This window comes from Anomaloglossus baeobatrachus, chromosome 11 (genome assembly GCF_048569485.1).
Source record: "Anomaloglossus baeobatrachus isolate aAnoBae1 chromosome 11, aAnoBae1.hap1, whole genome shotgun sequence".
Classification (NCBI taxonomy): domain Eukaryota; kingdom Metazoa; phylum Chordata; class Amphibia; order Anura; family Aromobatidae; genus Anomaloglossus; species Anomaloglossus baeobatrachus.
This window is the reverse complement of record NC_134363.1, coordinates 190,546,943-190,560,110: the sequence shown is the minus strand read 5'-3', so window position 1 is coordinate 190,560,110 and position 13,168 is coordinate 190,546,943. Positions and strand designations below refer to the sequence as shown.

Sequence of the window (13,168 nt, the reverse complement as noted above, 5' to 3'; positions counted from 1 at the left end):
CTATGCTCTGCTATATATCTTCTCTCAGCACCCAGCTTTCCCATGCTCTGCTATACATCTTTTCTCAGCACCCAGCTTTCCCATGCTCTGCTATACATCTCTCAGCACCCAGGTTTCCCATGATCTGAATTCCCTCTATCAGTACCCAGCTTTCCTATGTTCTGATATCCATCTTTCCCTCAGCACCCAGCTTTCCCATGCTCTGCTATACATCATTTCTCAGCACCCAGCTTTCCCATGCTCTGCTATACATCATTTCTCAGCACCCAGCTTTCCCATGCTCTGATATGGGAAAGCTGGGTGCTGAGGGAAAGATGTATAGCAGAGCATGGGAAAGCTGGGTGCTGAGGGAAAGATGGATATCAGAACATAGGAAAGCTGGGTACTGATAGAGGGAATTCAGATCATGGGAAACCTGGGTGCTGTGGGTAAGAGCCAAGTGTCAGTGTCATTATCCCGTACCCCAAGTGTCGGTGTCATTATCCCATACCCCAAGTGTCAGCATCATTATCCTGTACCCCGAGTGTCAGTGTCATTATCCCGTACCCCAAGTGTCGGTGTATGTGGAGGGGGGGCCCAGATCTGAACTTTGCACCGGGGCCCATCAAACTCTAGTTACGCCCCTGATGAGGCTGCTGTTATCCCGGCGCTGAGCCTTCATCTTCATCATCCTTTCATTATTCCTCGTTTCTATATTCAGACGTGGTCCTAATGGTGACAAAAACAAAGTCCCTAATGACATTCTGTAAATGTCACTCAGCCAAGAGCTCCTCGACCTTTGGAGGAGATCACCGCCGGCGTCTCGCCGTGTAATGCGCCTTATTCACCCCGTCTGAAGCCGCGAAGAAACATCCTGCAACACCGATGACGGAAAAATGCGAGCAGCAACGACTCCGTTCCTCCATTAGTGGAGACGGGCGCAATAGAGACATCTAATGAACATCTGCAGAGCATCGCGTCCAGGATTCCTGAGCATCCGCCGCCTTGTTAAATCCTTCATCCTTATCATACAAAAGTATGCAGAGATTGTGCGCCAAGAAATGCGGAGATGAGTGTGCACGGAGGCGGGTAAGGGGCCGCCTATAGGGGGCGCACTGTGCAATGGTCTGCATTATCCCAGGCACAGTGCACGCGGTATTATTGTATATTCTGCTAAGTGGAGCCGCGCATCCGTCTGGAGACCGCCACCATGACAGCGCGTACAGCAGAAGAGTCTGGGGAACCCGACTGCAAAGTGTCCGTCTGCAGCCCCGCTGCGGCAGTCACTGATAGCAGTTTGGCAGGCGGTGGAGAGCGGAGCCAGATGCGCTCTGTCACAGGCAGCAGACGGCTTATTAACCACGCCACCGCACCGCTCCTGCACAGATGCCCCAGCGCAGAGGTGGCTCGCTGCCTTTTCACAAGTGGAACTTCTGCTTCTTGTGTTTGCTTTTGTTTTTTACATTGTTTTATATTTAGTTTTCTCGTGAAAGTTTTTTCCGCCGTCCTTTATAATTCATCGCAGGAGACGAGTTGCTGAAAGCCCCAAGATGGCGGCCATGACTGATCCGCCCCGGAGAAATGCAGATTGCAGGATACCAGGATCTCCAGCAATGACTGATCCGCCCCGGAGAAATGCAGATTGCAGGATACCAGGATCTCCAGCAATGACTGATCCGCCCCGGAGAAATGCAGATTGCAGGATACCAGGATCTCCAGCAATGACTGATCCGCCCCGGAGAAATGCAGATTGCAGGATACCAGGATCTCCAGCAATGACTGATCCGCCCCGGAGAAATGCAGATTGCAGGATACCAGGATCTCCAGCAATGACTGATCCGCCCCGGAGAAATGCAGATTGCAGGATACCAGGATCTCCAGCAATGACTGATCCGCCCCGGAGAAATGCAGATTGCAGGATACCAGGATCTCCAGCAATGACTGATCCGCCCCGGAGAAATGCAGATTGCAGGATTCCAGGATCTCCAGCAATGACTGATCCGCCCCGGAGAAATGCAGATTGCAGGATTCCAGGATCTCCGGCCATGACTGATCCGCCCCGGAGAAATGCAGATTGCAGGATTCCAGGATCTCCGGCCATGACTGATCCGCCCCGGAGAAATGCAGATTGCAGGATACCAGGATCTCCGGCCATGACTGATCCACCCAGGAGAAATGCAGATTGCAGGATACCAGGATCTCCAGCAATGACTGATCCGCCCCGGAGGTATGCAGATTGCAGGATACCAGGATCTCCAGCAATGACTGATCCGCCCCGGAGAAATGCAGATTGCAGGATTCCAGGATCTCCGGCCATGACTGATCCACCCAGGAGAAATGCAGATTGCAGGATACCAGGATCTCCAGCAATGACTGATGCACCCCGGAGAAATGCAGATTGCAGGATACCAGGATCTCCAGCAATGACTGATCCACCCCGGAGAAATGCAGATTGCAGGATACCAGGATCTCCAGCAATGACTGATCCGCCCCGGAGAAATGCAGATTGCAGGATACCAGGATCTCCAGCAATGACTGATCCACCCAGGAGAAATGCAGATTGCAGGATACCAGGATCTCCAGCAATGACTGATCCACCCAGGAGAAATGCAGATTGCAGGATACCAGGATCTCCGGCAATGACTGATCCACCCAGGAGAAATGCAGATTGCAGGATACCAGGATCTCCGGCAATGACTGATCCGCCCCGGAGAAATGCAGATTGCAGGATACCAGGATCTCCGGCAATGACTGATCCGCCCCGGAGAAATGCAGATTGCAGGATACCAGGATCTCCAGCAATGACTGATCCACCCAGGAGAAATGCAGATTGCAGGATACCAGGATCTCCGGCAATGACTGATCCGCCCCGGAGAAATGCAGATTGCAGGATACCAGGATCTCCGGCAATGACTGATCCGCCCCGGAGAAATGCAGATTGCAGGATTCCAGGATCTCCAGCAATGACTGATCCACCCCGGAGAAATGCAGATTGCAGGATTCCAGGATCTCCAGCAATGACTGATCCGCCCCGGAGAAATGCAGATTGCAGGATACCAGGATCTCCAGCAATGACTGATCCACCCCGGAGAAATGCAGATTGCAGGATTCCAGGATCTCCAGCAATGACTGATCCGCCCCGGAGAAATGCAGATTGCAGGATACCAGGATCTCCGGCAATGACTGATCCACCCCGGAGAAATGCAGATTGCAGGATTCCAGGATCTCCAGCAATGACTGATCCGCCCCGGAGAAATGCAGATTGCAGGATACCAGGATCTCCGGCAATGACTGATCCGGCCCGGAGAAATGCAGATTGCAGGATACCAGGATCTCCAGCAATGACTGATCCGCCCCGGAGAAATGCAGATTGCAGGATACCAGGATCTCCAGCAATGACTGATCCGCCCCGGAGAAATGCAGATTGCAGGATTCCAGGATCTCCGGCCATAACTGATCCGCCACGGAGAAATGCAGATTGCAGGATTCCAGGATCTCCGGCCATGACTGATCCGCCCCGGAGAAATGCAGATTGCAGGATACCAGGATCTCCAGCAATGACTGATCCGCCCCGGAGAAATGCAGATTGCAGGATACCAGGATCTCCAGCAATGACTGATCCGCCCTGGAGAAATGCAGATTGTAGGATTCCAGGATCTCCGGCCATGACTGATCCGCCCTGGAGAAATGCAGATTGCAGGATTCCAGGATCTCCGGCCATGACTGATCCGCCCCGGAGAAATGCAGATTGCAGGATTCCAGGATCTCCGGCCATGACTGATCCACCCCGGAGAAATGCAGATTGCAGGATTCCAGGATCTCCAGCAATGACTGATCCGCCCCGGAGAAATGCAGATTGCAGGATACCAGGATCTCCGGCAATGACTGATCCACCCCGGAGAAATGCAGATTGCAGGATTCCAGGATCTCCAGCAATGACTGATCCACCCCGGAGAAATGCAGATTGCAGGATTCCAGGATCTCCAGCAATGACTGATCCACCCCGGAGAAATGCAGATTGCAGGATTCCAGGATCTCCGGCCATGACTGATCCGCCCCGGAGAAATGCAGATTGCAGGATTCCAGGATCTCCGGCCATGACTGATCCGCCTCGGAGAAATGCAGATTGCAGGATTCCAGGATCTCCGGCCATGACTGATCCACCCCGGAGAAATGCAGATTGCAGGATTCCAGGATCTCCAGCAATGACTGATCCGCCCCGGAGAAATGCAGATTGCAGGATTCCAGGATCTCCGGCAATGACTGATCCACCCCGGAGAAATGCAGATTGCAGGATTCCAGGATCTCCGGCAATGACTGATCCACCCCGGAGAAATGCAGATTGCAGGATACCAGGATCTCCGGCAATGACTGATCCACCCCGGAGAAATGCAGATTGCAGGATTCCAGGATCTCCGGCCATGACTGATCCGCCCCGGAGAAATGCAGATTGCAGAATACCAGGATCTCCAGCAATGACTGATCCACCCCGGAGAAATGCAGATTGCAGGATACCAGGATCTCCAGCAATGACTGATCCACCCCGGAGAAATGCAGATTGCAGAATACCAGGATCTCCGGCAATGACTGATCCACCCCGAAGAAATGCAGATTGCAGGATACCAGGATCTCCGGCAATGACTGATCCACCCCGGAGAAATGCAGATTGCAGGATACCAGGATCTCCAGCAATGACTGATCCACCCCGGAGAAATGCAGATTGCAGGATTCCAGGATCTCCAGCAATGACTGATCCACCCCGGAGAAATGCAGATTGCAGGATACCAGGATCTCCGGCAATGACTGATCCACCCCAGAGAAATGCAGATTGCAGGATACCAGGATCTCCAGCAATGACTGATCCACCCCGGAGAAATGCAGATTGCAGGATACCAGGATCTCCGGCAATGACTGATCCACCCCGGAGAAATGCAGATTGCAGGATTCCAGGATCTCCAGCAATGACTGATCCACCCCGGAGAAATGCAGATTGCATGATACCAGGATCTCCGTCAATGACTGATCCACCCCGGAGAAATGCAGATTGCATGATTCCAGGATCTCCAGCAATGACTGATCCACCCCGGAGAAATGCAGATTGCAGGATACCAGGATCTCCGGCAATGACTGATCCGCCCCGGAGAAATGCAGATTGCAGGATTCCAAGATCTCCGGCAATGACTGATCCGCCCCGGAGAAATGCAGATTGCAGGATACCAGGATCTCCGGCAATGACTGATCCACCCCGGAGAAATGCAGATTGAGGGATACCAGGATCTCCGGCAATGACTGATCCACCCCGGAGAAATGCAGATTCCAGGATACCAGGATCTCCGGCAATGACTGATCCACCCCGGAGAAATGCAGATTGAGGGATACCAGGATCTCCGGCAATGACTGATCCACCCCGGAGAAATGCAGATTGCAGAATACCAGGATCTCCAGCAATGACTGATCCGCCCCGGAGAAATGCAGATTGCAGGATACCAGGATCTCCAGCAATGACTGATCCACCCCGGAGAAATGCAGATTGCAGGATACCAGGATCTCCGGCAATGACTGATCCACCCCGGAGAAATGCAGATTCCAGGATACCAGGATCTCCAGCAATGACTGATCCACCCCGGAGAAATGCAGATTGCAGGATACCAGGATCTCCAGCAATGACTGATCCACCCCGGAGAAATGCAGATTGCAGGATTCCAGGATCTCCAGCAATGACTGATCCACCCCGGAGAAATGCAGATTGCAGGATACCAGGATCTCCGGCAATGACTGATCCGCCCCGGAGAAATGCAGATTGCAGGATACCAGGATCTCCGGCAATGACTGATCCACCCCGGAGAAATGCAGATTGCAGGATACCAGGATCTCCAGCAATGACTGATCCGCCCCGGAGAAATGCAGATTGCAGGATACCAGGATCTCCGGCAATGACTGATCCACCCCGGAGAAATGCAGATTGCAGGATACCAGGATCTCCAGCAATGACTGATCCACCCCGGAGAAATGCAGATTGCAGGATACCAGGATCTCCAGCAATGACTGATCCACCCCGGAGAAATGCAGATTGCAGGATTCCAGGATCTCCAGCAATGACTGATCCACCCCGGAGAAATGCAGATTGCAGGATACCAGGATGTCCAGCAATGACTGATCCACCCCGGAGAAATGCAGATTGCAGGATACCAGGATCTCCAGCAATGACTGATCCACCCCGGAGAAATGCAGATTGCAGGATTCCAGGATCTCCAGCAATGACTGATCCACCCCGGAGAAATGCAGATTGCAGGATACCAGGATCTCCAGCAATGACTGATCCACCCCGGAGAAATGCAGATTCCAGGATACCAGGATCTCCGGCAATGACTGATCCACCCCGGAGAAATGCAGATTGCAGGATTCCAGGATCTCCAGCAATGACTGATCCACCCTGGAGAAATGCAGATTGCAGGATACCAGGATCTCCAGCAATGACTGATCCGCCCCGGAGAAATGCAGATTGCAGGATACCAGGATCTCCAGCAATGACTGATCCACCCCGGAGAAATGCAGATTGCAGGATTCCAGGATCTCCAGCAATGACTGATCCACCCCGGAGAAATGCAGATTGCAGGATACCAGGATCTCCGGCAATGACTGATCCACCCCGGAGAAATGCAGATTGCAGAATACCAGGATCTCCAGCAATGACTGATCCACCCCGGAGAAATGCAGATTGCAGGATTCCAGGATCTCCAGCAATGACTGATCCGCCCCGGAGAAATGCAGATTGCAGGATACCAGGATCTCCAGCAATGACTGATCCACCCCGGAGAAATGCAGATTGCAGGATACCAGGATCTCCGGCAATGACTGATCCACCCCGGAGAAATGCAGATTGCAGGATACCAGGATCTCCGGCAATGACTGATCCACCCCGGAGAAATGCAGATTGCAGGATACCAGGATCTCCGGCAATGACTGATCCACCCCGGAGAAATGCAGATTGCAGGATACCAGGATCTCCGGCAATGACTGATCCACCCCGGAGAAATGCAGATTGCAGAATACCAGGATCTCCGGCAATGACTGATCCACCCCGGAGAAATGCAGATTGCAGAATACCAGGATCTCCAGCCATGACTGATCCGCCCCGGAGAAATGCAGATTGCAGGATACCAGGATCTCCGGCAATGACTGATCCACCCCGGAGAAATGCAGATTGCAGGATACCAGGATCTCCAGCCATGACTGATCCGCCCCGGAGAAATGCAGATTGCAGGATACCAGGATCTCCGGCAATGACTGATCCACCCCGGAGAAATGTAGATTGCAGGATACCAGGATCTCCAGCAATGACTGATCCGCCCCGGAGAAATGCAGATTGCAGGATTCCAGGATCTCCGGCAATGACTGATCCACCCCGGAGAAATGCAGATTGCAGGATTCCAGGATCTCCAGCAATGACTGATCCACCCCGGAGAAATGCAGATTGCAGAATACCAGGATCTCCAGCAATGACTGATCCACCCCGGAGAAATGCAGATTGCAGGATTCCAGGATCTCCGGCAATGACTGATCCACCCCGGAGAAATGCAGATTGCAGGATACCAGGATCTCCGGCAATGACTGATCCACCCCGGAGAAATGCAGATTGCAGGATTCCAGGATCTCCAGCAATGACTGATCCACCCCGGAGAAATGCAGATTGCAGGATTCCAGGATCTCCGGCAATGACTGATCCACCCCGGAGAAATGCAGATTGCAGGATACCAGGATCTCCGGCAATGACTGACACCAGGAGCTGATCTTCTTGATCGGTGACTTATTTTCTGCAGGTTTATGCAACTAGAAGACAAATATGCGATTGCTTTGTCTTTGCATCTTCTCTCCTTTTCTAGTTCTGTTTCTAAAGCTTCATCGCCCGATGGTTTTCAGAAAAACGTTCTTCAACTTTCCAGAGTGTTTTGTATTTTAGATCCTCAGCAATTCCAGAATATGTAATTACTGTCAGTGACATCCTCCTCATCAGCCAGAGAGCGCATACAACTGTATCATCCAATCAGCACTCAGCCTCTGCAATAAATGTATCATCCAATCAGCACTCAGCCTCTGCAATAAATGTATCATCCAATCAGCGATCAGCCTCTGCAATAAATGTATCATCCAATCAGCACTCAGCCTCTGCAATAAATGTATCATCCAATCAGCGATCAGCCTCTGCATCAAATGTATCATCCAATCAGCAATCAGCCTCTGCTACTAAATGTATCAAAACACCAATAGTTAGAGGACAAAATCCATACCACATAAGATTCATGAATATAACAATGTATATAGAGATAATACCAGAACATAATCATATGTGGGGATATAGGATCAATGAAGACCATTCGGATATAGAATATATTAAACCAAAAAAGAAGAAGAACCGAACAACAAGGTCTTAAATAAGTTATATCTTTATTATCAAAATTAAAAATTACACATAAAACACACACACGGCTGTTGACTGGAAAAAGGCGTCAAAAAAACCTGCATAGTATATATGAATAATATCAATCAAAAAGCAAGTATATGGCGGTAGGGATAGGGGATTCAGGAATGGTAATAAATAACTGCCAAAAACTACCAAAAAAACTAGCAAGCACTAAGATATAGCTAAAATTGGTGCCACGTAGTTGCAATAGGCAAATTGCAGCTGGTGGCAAATAAATTAATAGGTACTACCGATAGCCTCAATAAGGCAGGAAAATATAAAGGAGAGACACATGGCTCAGGGGATTTTAGACCCGTAAATAAATAAATTAGTCCTAGGGAGTTTGTCAGAATCGACACACTTCAATCACTAAATAGTGGTGTATTCCCCAGGAATTTGTAGAGCACAGCCTCTTCACAATATACAATACCTGCCCTAGCAAGAGGACATCAGGTACCACAATAGAATATAATCATCAAAGGTATAGCTGGTAGTAGGCAGATGAATAAATGAGGAGAATACCATTCCAAATTACCACTAACACTAAAACCGCCAGCCACAAAAAAGCAGGTAGAGTAGAGAGAGTGAGACACAGCTTCACAGATTTTAAACCCGTAGAGGAAAGGTATAGATGTAAATAATCCTAAACCTAAAGAGGTGTCAGAATCGGCACACTCTAATCACACAAATAGTGATATATTCACCTGGGGTTTGTGGAGCACAGTCTCCTCTCAGTGTACGGCGCCTGCCCCGACGCGCGCACGTTTCGTAGCGACTTCTTCAGGGGGTGGAGTCATAAAGGATTGCCTCGGATTAAATGTACACTAACAACCTATCAGCACAAGAGGTGAACGCATGCGTCGTTAAACGCATACGTAATTAATCACGTGATAGCGGTGTCACTCCGCGTCATAGGTGAATCAGGGAGATGGGCGTAAAAATAGAGCGAATCAGCACAAGGTCTGTGCGCATGTCAATTGACGATCCCTCAGCACAAAATATAGGCGCAGGCGTAGTCAAGCCTGTACGTAATAAATCACGTGACAGGAGTGTCACAACGCGTCATAGGTGAATTAAAGAGATAGACGTAAAGCAACAGATCAGCACAATACCTGTGCGCATGCGTAGCTTGATCATATATATAGAAATATAGAAGATCACATGGAAAAGTGTCCGAAACCATCATAGCAAAACAAAATCACTGCAAAGAGGCAGGAAAATAGCCATAAAGGTAGCGTATAGAGTATTAATCTGAACTAAACAAATTTTCACATACTATCATATGAGATCGATGCTAGATTAGATGTATATCAAAAGGGGGGATCAAATTGTAAGCAATAAAACTGGACAATACCAAAAATGAATACAAAACAAGTGACCGGGACCAAATAACCCATCCAGTAAAAATACTAACCATGTATTTTACCTAACAATAAAAGGTAGAAGAAAAATAAGAAAAAATAATAATAATTAGATGAAAAAAATAATAAATGAAAAGACATAAGAAAAACCAAACGAATATAAAACATGCTGACGGAGTTAAAGCCACACGCTTTTTTATGAGTTCCTCTTCCATTTCACCAGTTATGCAGAAATTTATTTCGCAACTTTTGGAATTTACTCTATCACATAATTTTTTCATTTTTAAGGGGTCCTTCTTCCTACAGACCCAGGGAACAGCTATGGGGGCGGCTTTTGCGCCCTCATACGCTAATCTGTTCCTGGGTCTGTGGGAACGGGACCTTTTCCTGTCAGATCATGGACCCTCAATGGACCGCGTCCTCTTTTGGACGCGGTACATTGATGATATTTTCATGATCTGGCAGGACACTGAGGAGGAGCTAAATCTCTTTATGGGAGCATTAAATAAGAATGATTGTAATATACATTTGACCTACCAAGCTGATCGGAATTCTGTTGAATTCCTTGATGTTACTGTGAAGCGAGACAAGTCTAACTAACTCCATACAGATCTGTTTCGTAAAAAAACTGCAACCAACTCTTTATTACACGCTAGTTCTTCACACCCTCCAGCCCTGATTAAGGCTATTCCCGTCGGACAATTCTTGCGCTTGCGCAGGATTTGTTCGAGTGATATAGACTTTGATAGACGAGCTGTTGAGCTCAGTGAAAGGTTCCATGAAAGGGGCTATAGTCGTAGATTGGTAAAAAGGGCATTAAATAGAGCCAAATTCACTTCAAGACAGAATCTCCTATACAATTCTTCACAATGCAAGACTAAAACCAATCAGGTGAGGTTTATCACGAAATTCAACTCACAGCATTCCTTCATGTATTCTTGCCTTGAGAGATTCTGGCCAATATTAACTGCTGATCCAGTATTTTCCCAATACCTTAACAATAGACCGAGTATTACGTTTAGGAGGTCGACAAACCTCCGTGACAGATTAGTCCAAAGTCACTATAGTAATAAACCTACCACCTTTCTTGACCAGTATCGCCAACCCTGGGGCTGTTCCCCATGTGGTAATTGCGTGGCATGTTGTAACATTATTAAAGCAAAGACTTTTACGGACTCAAAAGCAAGTAGGATCTTTAATATCACACATCCTATTACTTGTACCACTAAGGCTGTTGTATATTATGCCACTTGCCCCTGTGGGTTGATATACGTGGGCCTTACCTCCCGACAGCTTAAAGTTAGGACACGTGAACATGTCAATGGAATTATAGCTGCGAAGGACATCACTGATATGTCTATTTTGAAGACCATCCCGAAACACTTTAAACTCCACCATAACTGTGATGATTCACTGTTTTTGGTGAGAGGGATTGATCATATCCGCCCACACATACGAGGTGGAAATATCAAAAAACAGTTAGCAAGACTCGAGGCTAAGTGGATATGGACTCTGAATACGGTGTCCCCTCTGGGACTGAAAGAGAATCTTAGCTTTGTTCCTTTCTTGTGACCACTTTGAGTCATTTCATATAATATTGAGTCTCCATCATATTATATTGTTGATTTTATTTTGTTGTTTTAAATTCATGTTTTTAATCATTTTATACTTTTATTTCTAGTTTTACCATTATATATGATGGTGAACATTGTGGATTGCCATATACATTTACACATCCTTGGTGAAATATTGGATTGAATTTTACTGCTGTGTCTGAACCATCCCTGGAATGAACTAAATATAATATATCCATCTACATTATATATATTCATGAAATTTGTTTTTGCTTTATATCTATTTATCGGGATCTCCTTTCTTTTTTCATTTCACTGCTTTTTGTTTTACAATTTTGGTTAAATTTGTGGCACTCATGTGGCTGCGTGTACTTGGCCATGCAGGCACATGCGTGAATTTGCACTCTGTATTGTGTATAGGTATGTGTATTCGTTCATGTTTGGTGCAGTTCAATTCTCTGACCTTGGTTCAATATATGCCTTCACTTCCTCAGATTTTCACTCCCTTTCCTCACTGCCTCACATCACTATATATACAAAAGGGCATAGGCTCTGTGGTCTTTGGAGGGATTGCACCTCATATGAATGAATTAATGAATTTAATTTTAAGTGCTGGTATTCTAATGCTGTGTTTGTTATTTGTGATAGGTATATATGATTATTTTGTTTTCATAGTGTATTTAATTGAAGTTATAATTTAAAAAAATTTTTTTACATTAACTACTCAACTTCCTTTCCCCCCCCCCCCACCCCAAATAATGGGTTATTATCTAACCCCCTATGTTATCCAAGCACATTGTGCACTTTATATTATATTATATTATAACATGATATATATTTTTCTCTATATATGGAGTCTTATTTATTGTTTATCATGTATTCTCTATCACATCTTTTTGTCCATATTTGGTTTTTCTTATGTCTTTTCATTTATTATTTTTTTCATCTAATTATTATTATTTTTTCTTATTTTTCTTCTACCTTTTATTGTTAGGTAAAATACATGGTTAGTATTTTTACTGGATGGGTTATTTGGTCCCGGTCACTTGTTTTGTATTCATTTTTGGTATTGTCCAGTTTTATTGCTTACAATTTGATCCCCCCCTTTTGATATACATCTAATCTAGCATCGATCTCATATGATAGTATGTGAAAATTTGTTTAGTTCAGATTAATACTCTATACGCTACCTTTATGGCTATTTTCCTGCCTCTTTGCAGCGATTTTGTTTTGCTATGATGGTTTCGGACACTTTTCCATGTGATCTTCTATATTTCTATATATATGATCAAGCTACGCATGCGCACAGGTATTGTGCTGATCTGTTGCTTTACGTCTATCTCTTTAATTCACCTATGACGCGTTGTGACACTCCTGTCACGTGATTTATTACGTACAGGCTTGACTACGCCTGCGCCTATATTTTGTGCTGAGGGATCGTCAATTGACATGCGCACAGACCTTGTGCTGATTCGCTCTATTTTTACGCCCATCTCCCTGATTCACCTATGACGCGGAGTGACACCGCTATCACGTGATTAATGACGTATGCGTTTAACGACGCATGCGTTCACCTCTTGTGCTGATAGGTTGTTAGTGTACATTTAATCCGAGGCAATCCTTTATGACTCCACCCCCCTGAAGAAGTCGCTACGAAACGTGCGCGCGTCGGGGCAGGCGCCGTACACTGAGAGGAGACTGTGCTCCACAAACCCCAGGTGAATATATCACTATTTGTGTGATTAGAGTGTGCCGATTCTGACACCTCTTTAGGTTTAGGATTATTTACATCT

The 13,168-nt window shown here is 46.9% G+C and overlaps 1 protein-coding gene and 1 long non-coding RNA gene across 3 annotated transcripts in view; one reads left to right on the top strand and one right to left on the bottom strand.

The window, feature by feature from the left end:
• KIRREL3 (kirre like nephrin family adhesion molecule 3) overlaps positions 1-13,168 on the top strand; it is a 1,021,297-nt gene that overhangs the window by 614,529 nt on the left and 393,600 nt on the right. The gene's annotated exons all lie outside the window — the stretch shown is intronic.
• Positions 1-13,168, bottom strand: part of LOC142256631 (uncharacterized) — a 104,237-nt gene that overhangs the window by 37,929 nt on the left and 53,140 nt on the right. The gene's annotated exons all lie outside the window — the stretch shown is intronic.